Here is a 23800-nt window from a genome sequence, read left to right as displayed (position 1 = left end):
GAGAGTTTATGTTATCAGCACATACTCACTAGGAAGCAGCTTGCTACTGGACCTGAATGTCTTAACTTATGAACTGTCAGATATCAAGGAGATTTGTGCTTCCAATCTGGTCAAACTCTAGTACCATATGGTTCTCTCCCCCTTCCCCCCCAACAATTTTTGATGGGAACAGTTCTGCTCATAGCACCCACCCTCCAGTACCTCATCCTAGCGACCATTCCTCATGTTTGAGCTCAGACAGTGAGGCTTGGCAGATTATTCACATTTTGCCACATGGGTCATAGGAACCTGGATGAGATTTGCCTCCATTGCCCGAGGGCACTAAAGCAAACTGCAGTGCTCTGATCAGTTCGATGACCACCCAGTGGGCAGTGCTTTCAGCCACTGAGCCAGAGGGCTCCTGCTCTCAGAGTTGGAAGGAGAGGGTTTAAACCCGCTGTGTTACCCAGTTTTTTGATCTAATTACATTTAATATAATTACAATATAGTGGAATAGTCGAGCACAGGAGGCCATTTGGCCCATCGTGCCTGCGCCACCTCTTTGAAAGAGCAATTAGTTCCACTCCCCTGTCTTTCCCCAAAGTCCTGAAAATGTTTCCTTTTCAAGCATATATTAAATTCCATTTTGAAAGTTACTACTGAATCTGTTTCCACCATCTTTTCAGGCAGTGCATTCCAGATTATAACAACTCGTTGCATAAAAAAACTCTCCTCATCTCCCCCTCTGGTTCTTTTCCCAATTACCTTAAATCTGTGTCCCTCTGGTTACCGACCCTCCTGCCATTGGAGACAGTTTCTCCTTATTTACTCTATCAAAATCCTTCGTGATTTTGAACACCTCTATTAAGTCGCCCCATATCCTTCTCTGCTCTAAGGAGAACAATGCCATAACCTGCTAGTCTTCTGAAATTATTTTGTGTTGCATTTCACCATTTTTCCTTGCTGCTGTTAGGCACACACTGGCCACCCTGTGCAGGAAGTGTGCTGGCCCTGTGATAAAGCAGGGAAGTGATTAAGTGCTCAGTGTTCTAAGGATAGATTGCTGGTCAGTTGCGGCCATCGAGTGGGGCTGTGCAGCCTCACCACACACCGATGGCCGCTGACAGGTGCTGGGAGACTGGGCGGCCAGGGGAGGCGGGAGGAGGGTTGAGCACTCTGACCCACGAGAGCACTGTGCCGGCTCTGCTGGTAAACGCTCAGGGAGCTGGCTCCGCGACCTGTTTGCAAAGTGGCTCAGATACGGCGTGCCGCTATAATGACAGCGTTAAGAGGGGGTGACCAGGATCTGGCCTCTGCAGGCACCTACAGATATCGCAGTGACTCAGAGTAAATGTCTGCACTGTGAGGCTCTGGGGAACAAGTAATTGAGATACCCCTGTGGAGACAGTGAGGTTCTCCTATCATGTTCTTCAGTGCATCCATTAGAAAGAAAAGAAAAAGGAAGACTTGCATTTTTATAGTCGCTTTCACAACCACCAGTCGTCTCAAAGCGCTTTACAGCCAATTAAGTACATCCTTTTGAAGTGTAGTCACTGTTGAATTGTAGGAAACGCGACAGCCAATTTGCGCACAGCAAGCAGCAATGTGGTAATAAGCAATTAACCTGTTTTTTTGTTATGTTGGTTGAGGGATAAATATTGGCCAGGACACCGGGGATAACAACCACTGCTGTTCTTCAAAATAGTGCCATGGGATCTTTTACGTCCACCTGAGAGAGCAGACGGGGCCTCGGTTTAACGTCTCATCCGAAAGACGTACACATATTTTAGGTTACAAACTTTTTTTAAACCAGCGCACAATGCCCTGGAACACTGATGTATGGTACCACAGCCCGGGTGGAGGGGGCGCGGGGATAACGTTGGTCTCAGCTGCAGTGAAATATGGGGGAGCACCATAGGAATGTGGGGGGGGGGGGTGGAGCAGATTTCCCCCCAGGCCACTGTCACAAACCTCCTTACGACAGCCTCACAGCTAAGAGTCGGTCAGCATCTATTGGACATGGGGATTGTGTGGGAAGGAGAGGGTGCGCATGGCTGCAGACAGTTTCGTCTAGCTCCCCCTATTGGTATCAGAACTCCGTTCCCTTTATGAGACCCCTGTCCCCTCTGTGCCATATCTCGTTGCTGAGAGCATGCAGAAATCAACTGCAGGCAGCGGAAGGAGCGTGTGGCAAATCAGACTCCCCACCCACCCTTTCCTCCAACCACTGTGACACAGATTGTGGTTCTCGTATTGTACTGTACAGCCACCTAAAAACTCATGCTAAGAGTGGAAGCAAGTCTTCCTCGATTCCGAGGGACTGCCTATGATGATGATATTTGTCCGGGGGAGGGGAGTGGGGGCCCTAAGAAATCGAACCTGGGATCCTTTTGGTCTGTATAGCTCTGTGCCATAATGCCACTGCACTTAATCACTGCACTACCAGTTTCAAAAGGGAAGCTGTCCTTTCTAACACCATCACCGCTGCCCTAGGTGTGATGTTCCAAAATACCTCACTTGTTATTTTGATAGCATATTACCTATTGTAAAATACGTAAACACAAAAACACACACATATACGCACGCACATATATACAAACAGACACACATATACACAGACACATATACACAGGCAAAAACACAGACACACATATAAACATACAAAAACACAAAATATAAACACGCATATATATACACACAGACAAAAAACACAAAAAGGCACAGACATGCATACACACACACACAGAGACCAAAACAAACACACACACACATAACACAAACGCACACATTCACCTTAACTTAATCACACCCACAGGAACACACGTGCATTTACCCACTAAACCAATGGGAAACTATGCACTGATTCCCATGTGTTATTTTTACTCTCTCCACCTGCAGCAGTCACTGCAGGTTCGGGCTCCAACCTCGACGTGACCTGTCTATATCCTAATGAGGATATAGACAGGTCGTGCTTTTCTTTCACCATCCCACTGAGGAACAGGGGCTCCCTGTAGAGTTGAGAGGAAAAGCAGAAAAGAACAAAACTATGGGAACACCATTCCCAACCCCCCCTCCGCTTAACACAACAGACAGGGAAGAGAGTGAGTCACTGCAATCCTCCTCTAAATATACAAACTAGAGGCTTCAAACAATTCCCCCCGGTTTGTGCCGCTAATAATAATTGTATTTGGGTTTCTGCCCAAAGTCGAGAGTCTCCACAACGTTGTCTACCCGTCAAATAAGAGGCTTCACTGGGCACAATTCTTAGGATTGCCAACCCGCCAAGACTGGAGTTCAGAAGAATGAGAGGGGACCTCATAGAAACGTTTAAAATTCTGACAGGTTTAGACAGGTTAGATGCAGGAAGAATGTTCCCAATGTTGGGGAAGTCCAGAACCAGGGGTTACAGTCCAAGGATAAGGGGTAAGCCATTTAGGACCGAGATGAGGAGAGACTTCTTCACCCAGAGAGTGGTGAACCTGTGGAATTCTCTGCCACAGAAAGTGGTTGGGGCCAATTCATTAAATATATTCAAAAGGCAGTTAGATGTAGTCCTTACTACTCGGGGGATCAAGGGGTATGGCGAGAAAGCAGGAAGGGGGTACTGAAGTTTCATGTTCAGCCATGAACTCATTGAATGGCGGTGCAGGCTAGAAGGGCTAAATGGCCTACTCCTGCACCTATTTTCTATGTTTCTATGACTGTCCTGGAGTCTCCAGGAATTGAAGATTCATCTCCAAGACAGTGCTGCGAGTAACACCCAGGAGAAAAATCATCGGGGCATTGAGCAAAATTGTGTTTTTCCATTTCTTTGAACACTTACATTTATTAATTATAAAAATATTGGAGATGGGGCAAAAAAGGCTGCTTGACTGAGAGTCAAGATTAATCCAATTGGGTAACAAAGAGTCTGTTTCCCTTTCCAATTGGTTGTGGGAAGATAGTGCATCTGGAGGATGGACCAATGGTGGGAGTGTGGGGGTGGGGCTGTTCGAAGCGCGCGGTCATGTGATGAAACCTCCAGGAATACACCCAGCCACAGTTGACAACCCCTTTGTGTAACAGGAGGGAGCGAAAAGCCCATCAAAAAAAAAGCTCTCTTGCTCTTGAAACAAGCTGTGAAACATACAGGTGTCCATTGCGCCTTACATTCTTGCCTGTGGCGCTGACCGTTGGCCAACATAGACACAGCTCGTCTTCTGATGGTGTTCACGTTTTTGGTGCTGGGCCGATGCCCCAAAGACACAGCCGTGACTGAACTGAGTGCGGCTGATTCTGAGGGAGAGTTACATAAACCAATCTATTGCTGTAACCTCCTCCAGTCCTACAACCCTCCGAGATCTCTGTGCCCCTCCGATTCTAGCCTCTTGCACATCCCTGATTTTCATCGTTCCACCATTGGCGGCCATGCCTTCATCGAAGTTCTGGAATTGCCTCCCTAAACCTCTCCCCCTCCCTCTCCTCCTTTAAGACGCTGCTTAAAACCTACCTCTTTGACGAAGCCTTTGGACATCTCTCCAATATCTCCTTATGTGGATAATTTTTTTTTATAACGTTCCCGTGAAGCTCCTTGGGATGTCTTACTATGGCAAATGGGCAACATAAATGCAATTTTTGTTGTATAATTGCAGCATTTTTGTTCCTGCCAACTAAATGCGTGGGATCATCAAAAAAAAGGACCAGCTGCCATGCCCCACTGGCGAGAGGCAATCAAAGTGCCCAAGGGTAATGCCCATAGAAACATAGAAACTAGGTGCAGGAGTAGGCCATTCGGCCCTTCTAGCCTGCACCGCCATTCAATGAGTTCATGGCTGAACATGCAACCTCAGTACCCCATTCCTGCTTTCTCGCCATATCCCTTGATCCCCCGAGTAGTAAGGACTACATCTAACTCCTTTTTGAATATATTTAGTGAATTGGCCTCAACAACTTTCTGTGGTAGAGAATTCCACAGGTTCACCACTCTCTGGGTGAAGAAGTTTCTCCTCATCTCGGTCCTAAATGGCTTACCCCTTATCCTTAGACTGTGACCCCTGGTTCTGGACTTCCCCCAACATTGGGAACATTCTTCCTACATCTAACCTGTCTGAACCCATCAGAATTTTAAACGTTTCTATGAGGTCCCCTCTCATTCTTCTGAACTCCAGTGAATACAAGCCCAGTTGATCCAGTCTTTCTTGATAGGTCAGTCCCGCCATCCCGGGAATCAGTCTGGTGAACCTTCGCTGCACTCCCTCAATAGCAAGAATGTCCTTCCTCAAGTTAGGAGACTAAAACTGTACATAATACTCCAGGTGTGGCCTCACCAAGGCCCTGTACAACTGTAGCAACACTTCCCTGCCCCTGTACTCAAATCCCCTCGCTATGAAGGCCAACATGCCATTTTCTTTCTTAACCGCCTGCTGTACCTGCATGCCAACCTTCAATGACTGATGTACCATGACACCCAGGTCTCGTTGCACCTCCCCTTTTCCTAATCTGTCACCATTCAGATAATAGTCTGTCTCTCTGTTTTTACCACCAAAGTGGATAACCTCACATTTATCCACATTATACTTCATCTGCCATGCATTTGCCCACTCACCTAACCTATCCAAGTCACTCTGCAGCCTCATAGCATCCTCCTCGCAGCTCACACTGCCACCCAACTTACTGTCATCCCATCACACCAGGGGGCACAGATGAGCATTTAAACAAAAAAACTCAAGAGATCCAATCATTCCAATGTTTTGTTGGGAGATCAAGGACCTTAAACTGCTTGAAATTAAAAATTTGGTGTGAATTTTGTGTCTGTCAAGAGGCTAATTCCTATTAATCTCCTAAACTAGCCTATAAGATGTAGATGACCAAACATGAGGCCTCCTGTTCTTGTGTCTGTCTCATGTCCTAACTTACAAATTTATTTGTGACACAGAAACCCAGCTCTTAAATCCATTGGCACCTGCAAGTGGCCCAATTCTTACACCCTACTCCCTGGCGTCAATACAGTGCTGGTTTTTCAGACTGACTGTGAGAGCGCTAGGAATTCATGCAATAAAGGTACAGCAGTTATCATGGGCGACTTTAATCTACATAGAGATTGGGCTAACCAAATTGGTAGCTATACGGTGGGAGAAGAATTTCCTGGAGTGTATTAGAGATGGTTTTCTAGACCAATATGCAGAGGAGCCAACTAGAGGGCTGGCCATCCTAGACTGGGTGATGTGTAATGAGAAAGGACTAATTAACAATCTTGGTGTGCGAGGCCCCTTGGGGAAGAGTGACCATAATATGGTAGAATTCTTTATTAAGATGGAGAGTGACACAGTTAATTCAGAGACTAGGGTCCTGAACTTAAGGAAAGGTAACTTCGATGGTATGAGACGTGAATTGGCTAGAATAGACTGGCGAATGATACTTAAAGGGTTGACGGTTGATAGGCAATGGCAGACATTTAAAGATCACATGGATGAACTTCAAACATTTGTACATCCCTGTCTGGAGTAAAAATAAATCGGGGAAGGTGGCTCAACCGTGGCTAACAAGGGAAAGTAGGGATAGTGTTAAATCCAAAGAAGAGGCATATAAATTGGCCAGAAAAAGCAGCAAACCTGAGGACTGAGAGAAATTTAGAATTCAGCAGAGGAGGACAAAGGGTTTAATTAGGAGGGGGAAAATAGAGTATGAGTGGAAGCTTGCTGGGAACATAAAAACTGACTGCAAACGTTTTTATAGATATGTGAAGAGAAAAAGATTAATGAAGACAAACGTAGTTCCCTTGCAGTGAGAATCGGGTGAATTTATAATGGGGAACAAAGAAATGGCAGACCAACTGAACAAATACTTTGGTTCTGTCTTCACGAAAGAAGACACAAATAACCTTCCGGAAATACTAGGGGACCGAGGATCTCGCGAGAAGGAGGAACTGAAGGATATCTTTATTAGTCAGGAAATTGTGTTAGGGAAATTGATGGGATTGAAGGCCGATAAATCCCCAGGGCCTGATAGTCTGCAACCCAGAATACTGAAGGAAGTGGCCCTAGAATTAATGGATGCATTGGTGATCATTTTCTAACAGTCTATCGACTCTGGATCAGTTCCTATGGACTGGAGGGTAGCTAGTGTAGCACCACTTTTTTAAAAATGAGGGAGAGAGAAAATGGGGAATTATAGACCGGTTAGCCTGACATCGGTAGTGGAGAAAATGTTGGAATCAATTATTAAAGATGAAATAGCAGCGCATTTGGAAAGCAGTGACAGGATCGGTCCAAGTCAGCATGGATTTATGAAAGGGAAATCATGCTTGCCAAATCTTCTAGAATTTTTGAGGATGTAACGAGTAGAGTGGACAAGGGAGAACCAGTGGATGTGGTGTATTTGGACTTTCAAAAGGCTTTTGACAAGGTCCCACACAAGAGATTGGTGTGCAAAATTAAAGTACATGGTATTGGGGGTAATGTATTGACATGGATAGAGAACTGGTTGGCAGACAAGAAGCAGAGGGTCGGGATAAAGGGGTCCTTTTCAGAATGGCAGGCAGTGACTAGTGGGGTGCCGCAGGGTTCAGTGCTGGGACCCCAGCTATTTACAATATACATCAATGATCTAGATGAAGGAATTGAGTGTAATATCTCCAAGTTTGCAGATGACACTAAACTGGGTGGCAGTGTGAGCTGTGAGGAGGATGCTAAGAGGCTGCAGTGTGACTTGGACAGGTTAGGTGAGTGGGCAAATGCGTGGCAGATGCAGTATAATGTGGATAAATGTGAGGTTATCCACTTTGGGGGCAAAAACATTAAGGCAGAATATTATCTGAATGGCAGCAGATTAGGAAAAGGGGAGGTGCAACAAGACTTGGGTGTCATGGTACATCAGTCATTGAAAGTTGGCATGCAGGTACAGCAGGCGGTGAAGAAGGCAAATAGCATGTTGGCCTTCATAGCTGGAGGATTTGATTATAGGAGCAGGGAGATCTTACTGCAGTTGTACAGAGCCTTGGTGAGGCCTCACCTGGAATATTGTGTTCAGTTTTGATCTCCTAATCTGAGGAAGGACATTCTTGCTATTGAGGGAGTACAGCGAAGGTTCACCAGACTGATTCCCGGGATGTCAGGACTGACATATGAGGAAAGACTGGATCAACTGGGCTTGTATACACTGGAGTTTAGAAGAATGAGAGGGGATCTCATAGAAACATATAAAATTCTGGCGGGCTGGACAGGTTAGATGCAGGAAGAATGTTCCCGATGTTGGGGAAGTCCAGAACCAGGGGTCACAGTCTAAGGATAAGGGGTAAGCCATTTAGGACCGAGATGAGGAGAAACTTCTTCACTCTGAGAATTGTGAACCTGTGGAATTCTCTACCGCAGAGAGTTGTTGATGCCAGTTCATTAGATATATTCAAGAGGGAGTTAGATATGGCCCTTACGGCTAAAGAGATCAAGGGGTATGGAGAGAAAGCAGGAAAGGGGTACTGAGGTGAATGATCAGCCATGATATTATTGAATGGTGGTACAGGTTCGAAGGGCCGAATGGCCTACTCCTGCACCTATTTTTTATGTTTCTATGAAGAGGTGATTTTTACATTCAAGTCCCACTCGAGGCTATAACATTAAATCCACACTGACACTCTCACTGCAGTACTGAAGCAGTGTCAGAGGTACCATCTTTTAGATGAGACATTAAATCGAGGCCCCGTCAGCCCCCTCAGTTGGACGTAAAACATCCCACGGCACTATTGTAAGAAGAGCAGGGCCTTCCCCTCAGTGTCCTGACCAATATTTATCCCTTATCCAACATCATTAAAAACAGATGATCTGGTCATGATCACATTGCTGTTTGTGGGAGCTTGCTGTGTGCAAATTGGTTGCCATGTTTCCTACATTACAGTACTTCCCACCTGAAACAGCGCAGATTGGTCGGATGCAGAGAAAAGAGGGCAAATCATTACTGTCATAGTTTTTATGCTGTCTTGTGCCTTACTAGAAAGTACCATAATTCCATATTTATGAACCATTCTATTATTGCAAGGTACGGATGCATTCCTTCTGAGATGTGATTGAATTGGGTTGGACTCTCCTTACAGTCCATTAGACATTGTTTTCAGCTTACTTTCCTAAAATTTTCAGTTAAAAAGTATTTCATTGGCTGTAAAACGTTTTGGGAAGTCCCGAGGTTGTGAAGGGTGCTATAGAAATGCAAGTTCTTCCTTTCCTTTTTTAGGTGACCTCTCACAGGATGCGTTCGGTTCCTTGTGCAATTGCACCGTTCTTGCGCCGCCCTGAACTGGGTCTCCGCCTTTTCCCGACGTTCGTGCAGGCTCCTGTTGGGAGTTCTGACGGTTATAGCATCAGAATCTGCGAGTAGTCTCGGGTCCTTACTTGGGGTTTACAGGGAATTTGAACCGAGCTCTGCCAGAGTGCAAAGTAGGGTTGCCAACTCTCCAGGATTGTCCTGGAGTCTCCAGGAATTAAAGATTAATCTCCCGGACTCTGCTGTGAGCAACACCCCAGAGAAAAATCATCGGGGGCTCGAAAAGAAAGGGTTTTTTTTTGTTTTCTTTTTATTATTTATAAAAATATTGGAGAGGGGATAAAAAGATTGTTCGACTGACAGTGAAACGTCCACTCGGATGATTTAGAGTCTGTTTGCTTTCCAATTGGCTGTGGGAGGCGGTGCGGTGTGAGGATGGGCGGGTCGGGCAATCAATGGCGGGGGTATGGTTACGGGGCCGTTGGCAGGCATTGTGTGATGAAAGCTCCAGGAATTCGACCAAACAGAGGAACCCGAGTGCAAAGCGTTCTCGAGTCTGGAATTGTGAGGTGATGCCACTTATTGGTGTCAGTGAGAGGGTAAAAAAAAAATGTCTGCCCTTCGTCTCCAGCACCTGGGACTGAACACACACAGCTCCGCAGTCAAGGCCACGACCCGTGTCGGTGAACTCTGGGTCTCAGTCCTCTAGGTTCGTTCCTCGCCTCTCTTTGTTAACTTTGCAGATTTTGCTTTGAATGCCTTTGGTTGAATCTGTGTGCGAACACTCCTGTTCTCATTTATCCCTCCACAGCCGACAAATTTATCACAACAAGAATCCACAGCTGAAACCCTATATCGCTCAGCCTCGGATACTGGTCCTCTAGGATGGATTGTAACTCAACCTTCTCGCTTTAACCTCGGCCTTTTTACCACACCCCCCACCCCCCCCCCCTCCCCACTCTCTCTCTGCCTTCACTAAAGGTCTGTGTTTTCTCAGAGAAAGCTAATCCTGTCTCTGTTTTCTTTTTAACAGAATGGATCCTCCTGGACAAAGGCCTGTGGCCGAACACCATCCCCTGCAAGGCTGGCCTGGCTGCCTAAAGGTATCCCCTCAACGCAGGGGCAAGGTCCTGCCCTTGTCAGTTGTATTATGTGGCAGACAATTGGTGTCTAAATGGGGGCAGGCAGTGTTTGTAGGTGGGATGATTGAGTGAAGAAATTATTATACCTGACATGGCCCTGCCCAAGGCTTCAGACCTTTCAACATGTCTCTTTCTGTTTCTAAACTGATTTTTTCTTCTTCTCAATCTCTACCTGCAGAAAAAGCGTCAATGCAGAGGTTTGCCGTAACTGCAAGAAGGTCATTTAATTCTCTGCAGACATTTTAATAAACTACTGCGTGGATTTCACTCCCAAATTGAGTGATAGTAATTCTTTTCAATTTTTAACTTTTAAATATTCAAAATTGTTGAGAATCTTGCCACAGTCCGAAGCACTTTTGCCCGTTTGGTGGCACAGACCCAAACCTACCTCTGCATCGCTGTGTCACATTTACACTAAACTTGCATTCCTATCGCACCTTTCACAACCTCAGGACGTCCCAAAGTGCTTCACAGCCAATGAAGCACTTTTGGAGTGTAGTCACTGTTGCAAGGTAGGAAACGTGGCAGCCAATTTGCACACAGCAAGGTCCTAAATACAGCAATGTGATGTGATGGTGGTTGCAGGATAAATGAGGGGAGAACTCCCCTGCTCTTCTTTCAATAGTGCCATAGGATCTTTACATACACCTGACAGGACTGATGGGGCCTCGGTTTAATGTCTCATGTGAAAGACAGTACCTCCGACAGTGCAGCTCTCCCTCAGTACTGCGCTGGGGGTGTCAGCCTAGATTATGTGCTCAAGTCTCTGGAGTGAGACTTGAACCCACGACATTCCGACTCAGAGGCGAGAGTGCTACCCACTGAGCCACGGTTGACACTAACTTGTGCCCCTGCTCTCTGCACATGCAGGAGGCGGTGCCTCTAGTTCTCAAACCGGCCTCCATTAGACCCTGCATGAGACAGGCACAGTACAACGCTGCCACCTTCAATCTTAAAAAGAAATTCTTCAATAGTTAATAAAAGCCAGGGTCGCCAGACTCTGTACTGACTCTGACTTGGTCCGGTGTAAGTTGGAGGCTCCATCACAACTTTAAGCAGCCTGATGTACTGAACTCCCTCACCACATTTACAAGGCACCGTGGGATTGTGGGGTGGTGGCAGATCCCGATCCCCAGCGAGCCTCTGCTGGCAGCTGCTGAACAGAGGCCAGCCAGTAAGTTCACTTTAAGTGGAGCCACGTGTTGAGTGATCCCGACTCTATAACAAGGTGAAAGGGCTGATAAAACCAATGGCTGCTTTTGGGACCCTGAGAGATTAAAGCATAATTCGCTTTTCCTCCCCTCTCATTTTCCTTTTTAACTTGTAGGCCCTGATTTTCAGAAAATCTGCACGGTTTTGCCATTACAGGGTATTGGAACATCAGGGCTTGTCATTCTTGTACTTGTGTTAGATGGGAGTGGGTCTTGTACTCACAACCTCCTAGTTGGGAACTAGAAGCTGATTGGCAGGTACTGTCCCGATGGGAGTGGGTCTTGTACTCACAACCTCCTAGTTGGGAACTAGAAGCTGATTGGCAGGTACTGTCCCACTACTTCGCACAGCATGGGGACTTGTGAAATCTGCTTCCTAGTTACACGTCTTTTAAAACTCTACCCCAGTGCTATTGTTGTCCTACCTCTTGGTCATTCCACTAGGAGACCTGCCACCAGGAATGCCCTCTCCTACCCCACTCAGTTTTCCATCCTGTTAGACGAGGATAAGGAATTGCGCGTCAGCCGTGGCTCAGTGGGTAGTACTTCCGCCTCTGAGTCAAGTTTGTGGATTCAAGACTCACTCCGAAGACTTGAGCACATAATCTAGTCCGCCGCTCGTGCAGTACTGAGAGAATGCTGCTCTGAAAATGCTGTCTTTCGAATGAGATGTTAAACCGAGGCCCCGTCTGCCTTCTCGGGTGAACGTAAAAGATCCCGTGCCACGATTCGAAGAAGAGCCTGGGGAGTTCTCCCCCGGTGTCCCGGGGCCAATATTTATGGCTCAATCCACATCACGAAAGCAGATGATCAGGTCATTATCACATTGCTGTTTGTGGGAGCTTGCTGTGTGCAAATTAGCTGCTGCATTTCGTACATTACAACAGTGACTGCATTTCAGAAATATTTCATTGGCTCTAAAGCGCTTTGGGATGTCCTGAGTTGTGAAAGGCACTATATAAATGCAAGTTATTTCTTTGTTTTACTCTTCAAGTGCAGCCAGTGTGAATTTTAAACATGTTGGTCCTACTCTAGAACTCCCGAAATCCAAGCGGAGTAGCAAGCCGACCTTCTCGACCTTTGTTGCTCCGTTGTGAAACACCAAGTCATGTTTACTATTTAAAAGGCACTGCGTGAACGAAAGTTGTTGAGCGGGAATCATATTCACCCCCAATCCGGGGAATTCAAGGCTCCAGCATTTGACCCTTGGGACAATCTCATTACTGGAGGCCACAGCACAGCGAGGAACTGCGGGAGAACATCACTGCCGTCTGTGATGTTCCACTCTGTCCATTCAGCATATCTTCTAAAATAGACACTCCTAGCGCTATCGTAGAGTTTGGTGGGAGGAAGGGTGGAACGGTACAGGGTGAGGAAAGGGGGATTAATGGTTCCAGTACCACCTGCCCTAAAGAGAGAGGTTCCTGACGGGGGTCCGAGAGAAACGGGAATATGTTTCATTTGTTTCCTCGGCGATATTTCATTTCTCAAAACTCATGAAGTATTAAGAGGAATCTGCAGGCAGGCAGTTGGGAGGCCGGTGAGATAGGATGCTAGTGCCGTGTACAGGATCTCAAACCACTTGCTTGGCCAATATCCACTTCATCTACACGGCCTACTTATTATGGGAAGTGAAGAATTTGGTATCAGCAGCCAAGGCAACCCTGAATTATATACTTCCTTCAAAAAATAAACCTCTTGGTGAAGCAACGTTCTCATTAAAGTCACCGAGACACACAAGGAGAGTGCCAGTTCGAAGGTTGTGATCGGTCCAGTTAAAGGGATGGAGGAAGATAGAGAGAGAGAGGGGAGGGATTATGCTATTTGTGGATTAAAATTAAAACTTTACCGTTAGGTTAACACTGAACAGTGAAGTGTGCAGTGACATCTGTGTCTGTAATCAGCGGCTTGGCTTTCAACCACTGCCAACTAAAACAGAAAAATATCAAATCCACTTTACAGATCATCGCAGCAGCTCAGGGTCTGCCAAAGCAAACAGTCAAAGTCTGAAGTTTGCTTTACAAACCTGTGATTGGGGAGTTGAGAGGGGGCAAGCTTCCAGGAAAGCAATCGCAGTGAGCTTCAGCCCCCAGCCCCGGCATAAATCTATCACACAGCCTACAATGTGCCCATGAAACCAGGCACTAAAGATGCCAGCACTCTCGATGACAGAACATGCGAGTACCAAGGTGGCCAGTGAACATGACAGTCAAAAAAAGTACTATTTTAGCCCAGTTGTCTCCCCATCTCTTCTGAAAGTGCCGATTCTCACTGGGATATGGGTTACATCGGCACTGATTCCTGTTGGGGGTACAGGTTCTGGGTGTGGGTATGATCTGATAGCCATTACAGAGACTTAGTTGCAAGGTGATCAGGACTGGGAATTAAATATTCAGGGGTACTTGACAATCCGGAAGGACAGACAGAAAGGAGGTGGGGTAGCTCTATTGATAAAGAATTGAATCACTGCAATAGTGAGAAACGATATTGGCTCAAATGATAAGGGTGTTGAAACAGTTTGGGTGAAGATAAGGAACAATAAGGGGAAAAAATCACTGGTGGGTGTAGTCTATAGGCCCCCTAACAGTAGCAACTCTGTTGATCGGAGCATAAACCAGGAAATAGTGGTGGCTTGTAAAAAGGGAACAGCAATAATCATGGGTGATTTTAACCTCCATATTGATTGGACAAATCAAATTGGTCAGGGTAGCCTTGAGGAGGAGTTCATAGAGTGCATAAGGGACAGGTTCCTTGAGCAGTATGTAACGGAACCAACCAGGGGGCAGGCTATCCTAGATCTGGTCCTGTGTAATGAGACAGGATTAATAAACAATCTCCTAGTAAAGGATCTAAAGGAATGAGTGATCATAGCATGATTGAATTTCAAATCAAGATGGGTGAGAAAGTTGGATCTCTAACCAGCGTACTAAGCTTAAATAAAGGACACTATGAAGGTATGAGAGCAGAGTTGGGTAAAGTGGACTGGGAAAATAGATTAAAGTGTGGGATGGTTGATGAATAGTGGTGTACATTTAAGGAGATATTTCACAACTCTCAAGAAAAATATATTCCAGTGAAGAGGAAAGGGTGTAAGAGAAAAGGTAGCCATCCGTGGCTAACTAAGGAAATTAAGGACGGTATCCAATTAAAAACAAGGGCATACAAAGTGGCCCAAAGTGGGAGGACAGAAGACTGGGAAGCTTTTAAAAGCCAGCACTATAAAAAATGATTAAGAAAGGGAAGATACACTATGAAAATAAACGAGCACAAAATAGAAAAAAAGAAAGCAAGAGTTTCTATAGGTATATAAAAAGGAAAAGAATGGCTAAAGTAAATGTTTGTCCCTTAGAGGACGAGACCGGGGAATTAGTAATGAGGAACATGGAGATGGCAGAAACTCTGAAGGGAAGTCTTACTACAGCTATATAAGGTATTGGTGAGGCCACACCTGGAATACTGCGTGCAGTTTTAGTTTCCATATTTACGAAAGGATATACCGTATATACTCGCGTATCCTACGATCTCACGTATCATGCGACCCCTAAATTTTCGTCCCCAAAACATAATTTTATCATATATCTCATGTATCATGCGAGTCACTTTTTTGAGATACCAGATGCCACTAGGCTAGGCTTTCAAACAAGTTTAACAAGTACCCAACACGTAACAAGTACCCTAACACATAACAACGATCGAATACAGACCTTAACAACCGAATCATGAAACATCGAGTGGATTCTGTTGTGAAAGCTGTTCGCGAATCGAACACCGATACAGCAATCATTCCAGCTGACTTGACGAGCGTCGTTCAGCCACAGCCTCTACTGTGTTTGCGGGTAAAAGAAGCATGGGCTGAGATAGATGGAGCCTCTAATAATGCAGCAAACTTCAGAGGGAGTTGTGGGTGGCGATCTCTAGACCACAGCAAAGATACAGTACAAGTGACAATAGAGGCTGCAATCCAGCACAGGAGATACCTGCTGAGATTCAGCGTGGATACGGTCTGCTTAACAGCCTAACAGCCTAATCTTGGCCAGCACTTCACATCCGCAAATTTTGTATCTCGCGTATCATGCGACCCCCCAAATTTAGGTTACAATTTAGGTCTTCAAAAGTCGCATGATACGCGAGTATATACGGTACTTGCTTTGGAGGCAGTTTAGAGAAGGTTCACTTGGTTAATTCCGGGGATGAGGGGGTTGACTTATGAAGAAAGGTTGAGTAGGTTGGGCCTCTACTCATTGGAATTCAGAAGAATGAGAGGTGATCTTATCGAAATGTATAAGATTATGAGGGGGCTTGACAAGGTGGATGCAGAGAGGATGTTTCCACTGATGGGGGAGACTAGAACTAGAGGGCAAGATCTTAGAATAAGGGGCCGCCCATTTAAAACAGAGATGAGGAGAAATTTCATCTCTCAAAGGGTTGTAAATCTGTGGAATTCGCTGTCCTGGGGAGCTGTGGAAGCTGGGACATTGAATAAATTTAAGACAGAAATAGAGAGTTTCTTAAACGATAAGGGGATAAGGGGTTATGGGGAGCGAGCAGAGAAGTGGAGCTGAGTCCATGATCAGATCAGCCATGATCTTATTGAATGGCGGAGCGGCTCGAGGAGGCCGTATGGCCTACTCCTGTTCCTATTTCTTATGTTCTTATAGATCTCCTGGACCTGATGGCTTGCATCCTCGGGTCTTAAGAGAAGTAGCGGCAGATTTTGGATGCATTGGTTGTAATTTACCAAAATTCCCTGGATTCTGGGGAGGTCCCGGCAGATTGGAAAACTGTAAATGTAACGCCCCTATTCAAAAAAGGAGGCAGACAAAAAGCAGGAAACTCTAGACCAGTTGGAGTCCATTATTAAAGAAGCAGTAGCAGGACATTTGGAAAAGCAAAATTCGGTCAGGCAGAGTCAGCATGGATTTATGAAGAGAAAGTTATTTTGACAAATTTGCTGGAGTTCTTCGAGGATGTAACGAACAGGGTGGATAAAGGGGAACCAGTGGATGTGGTGTATTTGGACTTCCAGAAGGCATTTGACAAGGTGCCACATTAAAGGTTACTGCACAAGATAAAAGTTCACGGGGTTGGGGGTAATATATTAGCATGGATAGAGGATTGGCTGATTAACAAAAAACAGAGAGTCGCGATAAATGGTCCAGTCTCTGGTTGGTAACCAGTAACTAGTGGGGTGCCGCAGGGATCAGTGCTGGGATCCCAACTATTTACAATCTATATTAACGACTTGGAAGAAGGGACTGAGTGTAATGTAGCCAAGATGGCTGACGATACAAAGATGGGAGGAAAAGCAATGTGTGAGGAGGACACAAAAAACCTGCAAAAGGACACAGGCAGGCTAAGTGAGTGGGCAAAAATTTGGCAGATGGAGTATAATGTTGGAAAGTGTGAGGTCATGCACTTTGGCAGAAAAAATTCAAGAGCAAGTTATTATTTAAATGGAGAAAGATTGCAAAGTGCCGCAGTACAGCGGTACCTGGGAGTACTTGTGCATGAAAAGCAAAAGGATAGCATGCAGGTACAGCAAGTGATCAGGAAGGCCAATGGAATCTTAGCCTTTATTGCAAAGGGGACGGAGTACAAAAGCAGGGAAGTCTTGCTACAGCTATATAAGGTATTGGTGAGGTCACACTTGAAATACTGCGTGCAGTTTTGGTTTCCATATTTACAAAAGGATATACTTGCTTTGGAGACAGTTCAGAGCAGGTTCACTAGGTTGATTCCAGGGATGAGGGGGTTGACTTAAGAGGAAAGGTTGAGTAGGTTGGGCCTCTACTCATTGGAATTCAGAAGAATGAGAGGTGATCTTATCGAAACGTATAAGATTATGAGGGGGCTTGACAAGGTGGATGCAGAGAGGAAGTTTCCACTGATGGAGGAGACTAGAACTAGAGGGCATGATCTTAGAATAAGGGGCCGCCCATTTAAAAGGGATGAGGAGAAATTTCTTCTCTCAGAGGGTTGTAAATCTGTGGAATTCGCTGCCTCAGAGAGCTGTGGAAGCTGGGACATTGAATAAAGTTAAGACAGAAATAGACAGTTTCTTAAACGATAAGGGGATAAGGGGTTATAGGGAGCGGGCGGGGAAGTGGAGCTGTGTCCATGATCAGATCAGCCATGATCTTATTGAATGGCGGAGCAGGCTCGAGGGGCCGTATGGCCTACTCCTGTTCGTATTTCTTATGTTCTTATGTTCCACAGACATTGAATCTTTGGGGTATGGGTTCCACAGGCGGTGACACTTACTGGGGTACGGGTCCCACACACACTGACTCTCACTGGGGTATGGATCCCACACACACTGACTCTCACTGGGGTATGAGTCCCACACACACTGATTCTCACTGGGGTACGGGTTGCACAGACACTGACTCTCACTGGGGTACGGGTTCCACACACTGACTCTCACTGGGGAACAGGTATCACGGATGCTGACTCTCACTGGTTTATGAATTCCATGGGTGCTGAGTCTCATTGGGGTAGGGGTTCAACAGGGGCCGACTTTCGTTGACCTACTGGTTCTGTAGGTGCCAAGCAGTCCCCAGTGTCTTACCCAAGTGGTCATTCCTAATGTATGAGCCTCGACAGTGAACATGATATTCAACCATGGTGGGCACCACAATCAAGTCCAATCCTACCCTTAGTATCCACGTAGGCACATTTTCAGCAGAGGTTATTAGAAGTTGGTTAGGAGTGGGCACCCAGTAGAATTTCCCTAAACCAAAGTGATGAGGTAATTCCAAGCTCAACTGTTGCTTTGACTGAGATCAGCTAAGTCAGCATAGTCCAGGGACCGAACCTAACACTTTCCCGGTGTGCATGGCCCACACCCAAACTGCGCCTGTCACGGCCACTGGACGTCTCAAAGTGCTTTACAGCCAATTACGTACTTTTGGAGTGTAGTCACTGTTGTAATGTGGGAAATGCGGCAGCTAATTTGCGCACAGCAAGCTCCCACAAACAGCAATGTGATGATGACCCGTTAATCTGTTTTTTGTTATGTTGATTGAGGGATCAATATTGGCCAGGACACTGGGGATAACTCTTCGAAATAGTGCCATGGGACCTATTGAGGGAGTGCAGCGAAGGTTCACCAGACTGATTCCCGGGATGGCCGGACTGACATATGAGGAGAGACTGGATCAACTGGGCCTTTATACATTGGAGTTTAGAAGGATGAGAGGGGATCTCATAGAAACATACAAGATTCTGATGGGACTGGATAGGTTAGATGCGGGTAGATTGTTCCCAATGTTGGGGAAGTCCAGAACCAGGGGACACAGTCTTAGGATAAGGGGTAGGCCATTTAGGACTGAGATGAGGAGAAATTTCTTCACTCAGAGAGTTGTCAACCTGTGGAATTCCCTGCCGCAGAGAGTTGTTGATGCCAGTTCATTGGATATATTCAAGAGGGAGTTAGATATGGTCCTTATGGCTCAGGGGATCGAGGGGTATGGAGAGAAAGCAGGAAAGGGGTACTGAGGGAATGATCAGCCATGATCTTATCGAATGGTGGTGCAGGCTCGAAGGGCCGAATGGCCTACTCCTGCACCTATTTTCTATGTTTCTATGTCTATGTTTCTTTTACCTTCATCTGAGGGAGCAGACGGGGCCTCGGTTTGACGTCTCATCTGAAAGACTTTAGAAATGGGTTGTTAGGGGACTCCGAACTCACAGATTCAACTCTACGAGTTAGTAGTCTCAGGACAGGGTTTGGGTAATAGGGAACTGTGCCCTTAGGATTTTTCATCTATTATTGTACTGAAATAATAGTGTTAAAGAATGAGGAACCTTTAATGCACAGAGAAACTTCAATTCTATTCTAATTCTTGCTTTAAGTAAACCTTCCCATTGCTGAGGTGGAGACTTTTATTGTGCTGCTACAACAACTTGCCTTTATATAGCGCCTTTAACGTAGTAAAATGTCCGAAGACGCTTCACAGGTGTGTTATCGAACAAAATTTGACACCGAGCCACGTAAAGGGATATTCGGACAGGCTGGGTCAAAGAGGTAGGTTTTAAGGACCGTCTTAAAGGAGGGGAGAGAGGTAGATGGGCAGAGAAGTTTAGTGTGGGAATTCCAGAGCTTAGCTGATGGCACAGCCGCCAATGGAGGGGGCGATGAAAATGGGGGGATGAGCAAGAGGCCAGAATTGGAGGAGATCTCGGAGGGTTGTAGGGCTGGAGGACGTTACAGAGATAGGGAGGGGCAAGGCCGTGGAGGGATTGAAAACAAGGATGAGAATTTTAAAATGGAGACAAATGGAGGAACAGTTTGAATCCCAGGCTGTAGGGTGTCAACGAGCGTGCCCCAACCTGGGGCACGATGTATATACTGCAGACGGCGAGTTTCTGATCTTGCGGCTTCAGTGACACAGCGAGTTCCATTTGGGACAGTCAAGGTGTTGTGGCAGAACTGGGTATAGAGTGGCACTGACCAGTTCCTAGGCACAGGTGCCCGCTCTCAGCCAGCGGTCTGTCGTGCATTGGCGCCAAGGCAAAGTTCCCACAAGCGGTGATGTAAAATATATAAAACGTGGAACAAAAAAATCTCAGCAGGCTAATTTTACTTAAACACATCACTGCATTTTCTAACGTGACATCGGAGCTCCAGATAATGTATACAAAGTATCAGTCTATTGTAAACATACTCATTCACAATTTACAGAGATTTCCATTCACAAAAAAAAATTACCCTGAGTAAGGGACTATCCACAAATTTATCGCTTTTGCTCAGGAGCATTTACTCCTTCCCAAAAACAATGAGCAAATATAAAAAGGGTATTCAGAGTGTGAGCCCTTTTCCGCGCCCGAGTAGTTCTTTAATTGGAAAGTGACCGTGATTACAGAGGTTTCCTAAACAGTGCCAAGAAAAATACTTCAAGTCTCATTTTCAGTCTCTGGTCTGTACTGAGTTAGTTGGTTTTAAGCTGAGGCACCACTCGAGGTGCGAAGATTTCAGTGCAGTACTGAGTCAGTGCTGCACTGTCAGAGGTGCCAACTTTCAGATGAGACACTAAACCGAGGTGCTTTACTGACCCACTCCTGTGGAACCCCTGTAAATATTGACACACACCCAGAGACCCTTTGCAAATACTGACACACTCCCAGGCAGCCCCTGTAAATACTGACACACTCCCGGGGAACCCCTGTAAATACTGACACACTCCCGGAGAACCCCTGTAAATACTGACAACACTCCCGGGGAGCCCCTGTAAATACTGACATACTCTCCTTGGAACCCCTGTAAATACTGACAACATTCCCGGGGAGCCCCTGTAAATACTGACACACTCCCGGGGAACCCCTGTAAATACTGACAACATTCCCGGGGAGCCCCTATAAATACTGACACGCTCCCGGGGACCTCTGTAAATACTGACACACTCCTGGGGAACCCCTGTAAATACTGACAACATTCCCGGGGAGCCCCTATAAATACTGACACGCTCCCGGGGACCTCTGTAAATACTGACACACTCCTGGGAAACCCCTGTAAATACTGACACACTCCTGGGGAACCCCTGTAAGTACTAACACACTTCTGGGGAACCCCTGTAAATACTGACACATTCCCAGGGACCCCCTGTAAATACTGACACACTCCGGGGACCCCCTGTAAATACTGACACATTCCCAGGGACCCCCTGTAAATACTGACACACTCCAGGGACCCCCTGTAAATACTGACACACACCCGGAGACCCCCTGTAAATACTGACACATTCCCAGCGACCCTCTGTAAATACGGACACACTCCGGGGACCCCCTGTAAATACTGACACACTGGGGACCAACTAGGAAAGGTTCCATCACTGGAAAACCTTATCCACCCGCAACCCCCCATCCCCCTCCCCCCACCTACTCCTCCAGGAGCTGGTTACAGAACGACCCTGGACCTGGGTGCTCTGCATGGTACAATGTACTTGCGCAATTACAAATGCCACATCTCCAACATTCTAAAACTTTGGCTTGACCGTGATGACCTGTGCGCTGGGAATGATGGGCCTTCTCTGTGTAGCCTGTTTACAGGAAGATGGGCTTGAGTTGGAGTAGAGCAGGACAGTAACGCAGTCCCCTGAGTCTCTCCAGACACAAGGTGCAGTGTAAAAGCAGTTTCTCAGAGTCTGTCAGAGATAAGAAAGAACGATCTGAAAGATACTGGACATGTGGCGTGGGTGAAAGAGGGGACTGGGCAGTGGAGCAAGCAGGCAGTAGCCTCACTGCATGCCAATCCCTCCCGCTGGGCATCAGACTGGCATCAAGTGCCCGGGATACCGCTGCACCTTTTGAGGCAGATTATAAATGCTGGGGGGATGTACATACTTCTGGAGCTCTCGGCTTGTCTGGACTGACGACAAAGAAAGCGAAACTTGTATTTCAGCAGCCCCTTTCACAACCTCAGGACGTCCCAAAGTGCTTTTCAGCCAATGAAGTACTTTCTTGTTTAAGTGTAGTCACTGTTGTAATGTGGGAAACGCAACCGGCAATTTGCGCACAGCAAGCTCCCACACACATCAATGAGATAATGGCCAGATCATCTGATTTTAATTGAATTTGGTTGAGGGATAAATATTGGCCAGGACACCAGGAGAACTTTGCTGCTTCAAAATAGTGCCCTGGGATCTTTTACATCCACTTTGAGAGGGCACACCTCAGTTTAACGTCTCATCCAAAAGACGGCACCTCCGACAGTGCAGCGCTCCCTCAGCACTGCGCAGGGAGTATCAGCCTGGATTATGGGCTCAAGTCCCTGGAGTGGCACTGGAACATACGACCTTCTGACTCAGAGGGGAGAGCGCTACCCACTGGGCCGGGGCTCATTTGGCCTGCGGACAATAGTTTGGACTCCCTTGGTCTAAATCCCTACATGAAGACTGACCACTTTGAGCGTGGGACTAGAGAGCTGACAGCACTCACAAAATCACATTCCATCTGGGAATAAGCACTTCCAGGAGAGGATGGAAAGAAACACAATAATTTGCATTTATATAGCGCCTTTAACATAGTAAAACATCCCAAGGAGCTTCCCAGGAGTGTAATCTGACAAAATTTGACACTGAGCCACATAAGGAGATATTAGAAACATAGAAAATAGGTGCAGGAGTAGGCCATTCGGCTCTTCGAGCCTGCACTACCATTCAATATGATCATGGCTGATCATGCAACTTCAGTACTCCATTCCTGCTTTCTCTGCATACCCCTTGATCCCTTTAGCCATAAGGGCCACATCTAACTCCCTTTTGAATATATCTAACGAACTGGCCTCAACAACTTTCTGTGGTAGAGAATTCCACAGGTTCACAATTCTCTGAGTGAAGAAGTTTTTCCTCATCTCGGTCCTAAATGGCTTACCCCTTATCCTTAGACTGTGACCCCTGGTTCTGGACTTCCCCAACATTGGGAACATTCTTCCTGCATCTAACCTGTCCAATCCTGCTTTCTCTCAGCCATGATCATATTGAATGGTGTGCTCGAAGGGCCAAATGGCCTACTCCTGCACCTACTTTCTATGTCTCTGTTTCTATCCTGTCAGAATTTTATATGTTTCTGTGAGATCCCCTCATAGGTGACCAAAGAAGTCAGTTTTAAGGAGTGTCTTAAAGGAGGAGAGATAGAGGGAGAGAATTCCAGAGCTGGAGAAAACAGTGAAAAGCTCCAGTGATCTATGGAGGCAGAGCAGGCACTAATACTACTGCAGACTCGGCCAATCTCACTCCCCCCCCCCCCACCCGCTGTGCTAATTTGTTCAATTAGCCATGGTCCTCAGGTTGGAATTCACTGAAAAATGCTGCCTGCTCTGTCAACAGATTAACTAACAATAAACTACATTTTACAGACACGCTGCTTAAAGGACTATCAGTGGCAGACAAAGGAACGTCCATGTCAAACACGGGAGCTGGGGGGGGGGGGGGGGGAAGTGTGCAGGGCAGCTTTCTTTACAGCTCCCTGGATAAGCCAGTGGCTGGGGGGATTCGCACACTCACAGCAAGGTCAGCACTAAACTTCGCACCTCAAGCTGTGGCGTCTAACACCACTGACCCTTTCTGGCGACATAAATCTTCTAGAGAAGCCGGGGGATTATCTGGCTAAGAGCGTTACCCATGTCGTGTGAGGTGGCTGTGCCAGCTGCAATGGAACTTTACGGCTGCAAGTACTGGTAAACAAACAGCCAGTGCTGCAGTGTCACTCGACCCTGGTTAGTGCCCGACATCTGCCCCA

The 23800-nt window shown here is 46.4% G+C and overlaps 1 protein-coding gene across 2 annotated transcripts in view; it reads right to left on the bottom strand.

Moving 5' to 3' along the window:
- bcas3 (BCAS3 microtubule associated cell migration factor) overlaps positions 1–23800 on the bottom strand; it is a 936691-nt gene that overhangs the window by 47919 nt on the left and 864972 nt on the right. The window lies entirely within an intron of this gene.

Source organism: Pristiophorus japonicus, chromosome 16 (assembly GCF_044704955.1).
Source record: "Pristiophorus japonicus isolate sPriJap1 chromosome 16, sPriJap1.hap1, whole genome shotgun sequence".
NCBI lineage: Eukaryota > Metazoa > Chordata > Chondrichthyes > Pristiophoridae > Pristiophorus > Pristiophorus japonicus.
Note: the sequence above shows the minus strand (reverse complement) of the source record. Positions and strands in the feature narration are given on the sequence as shown.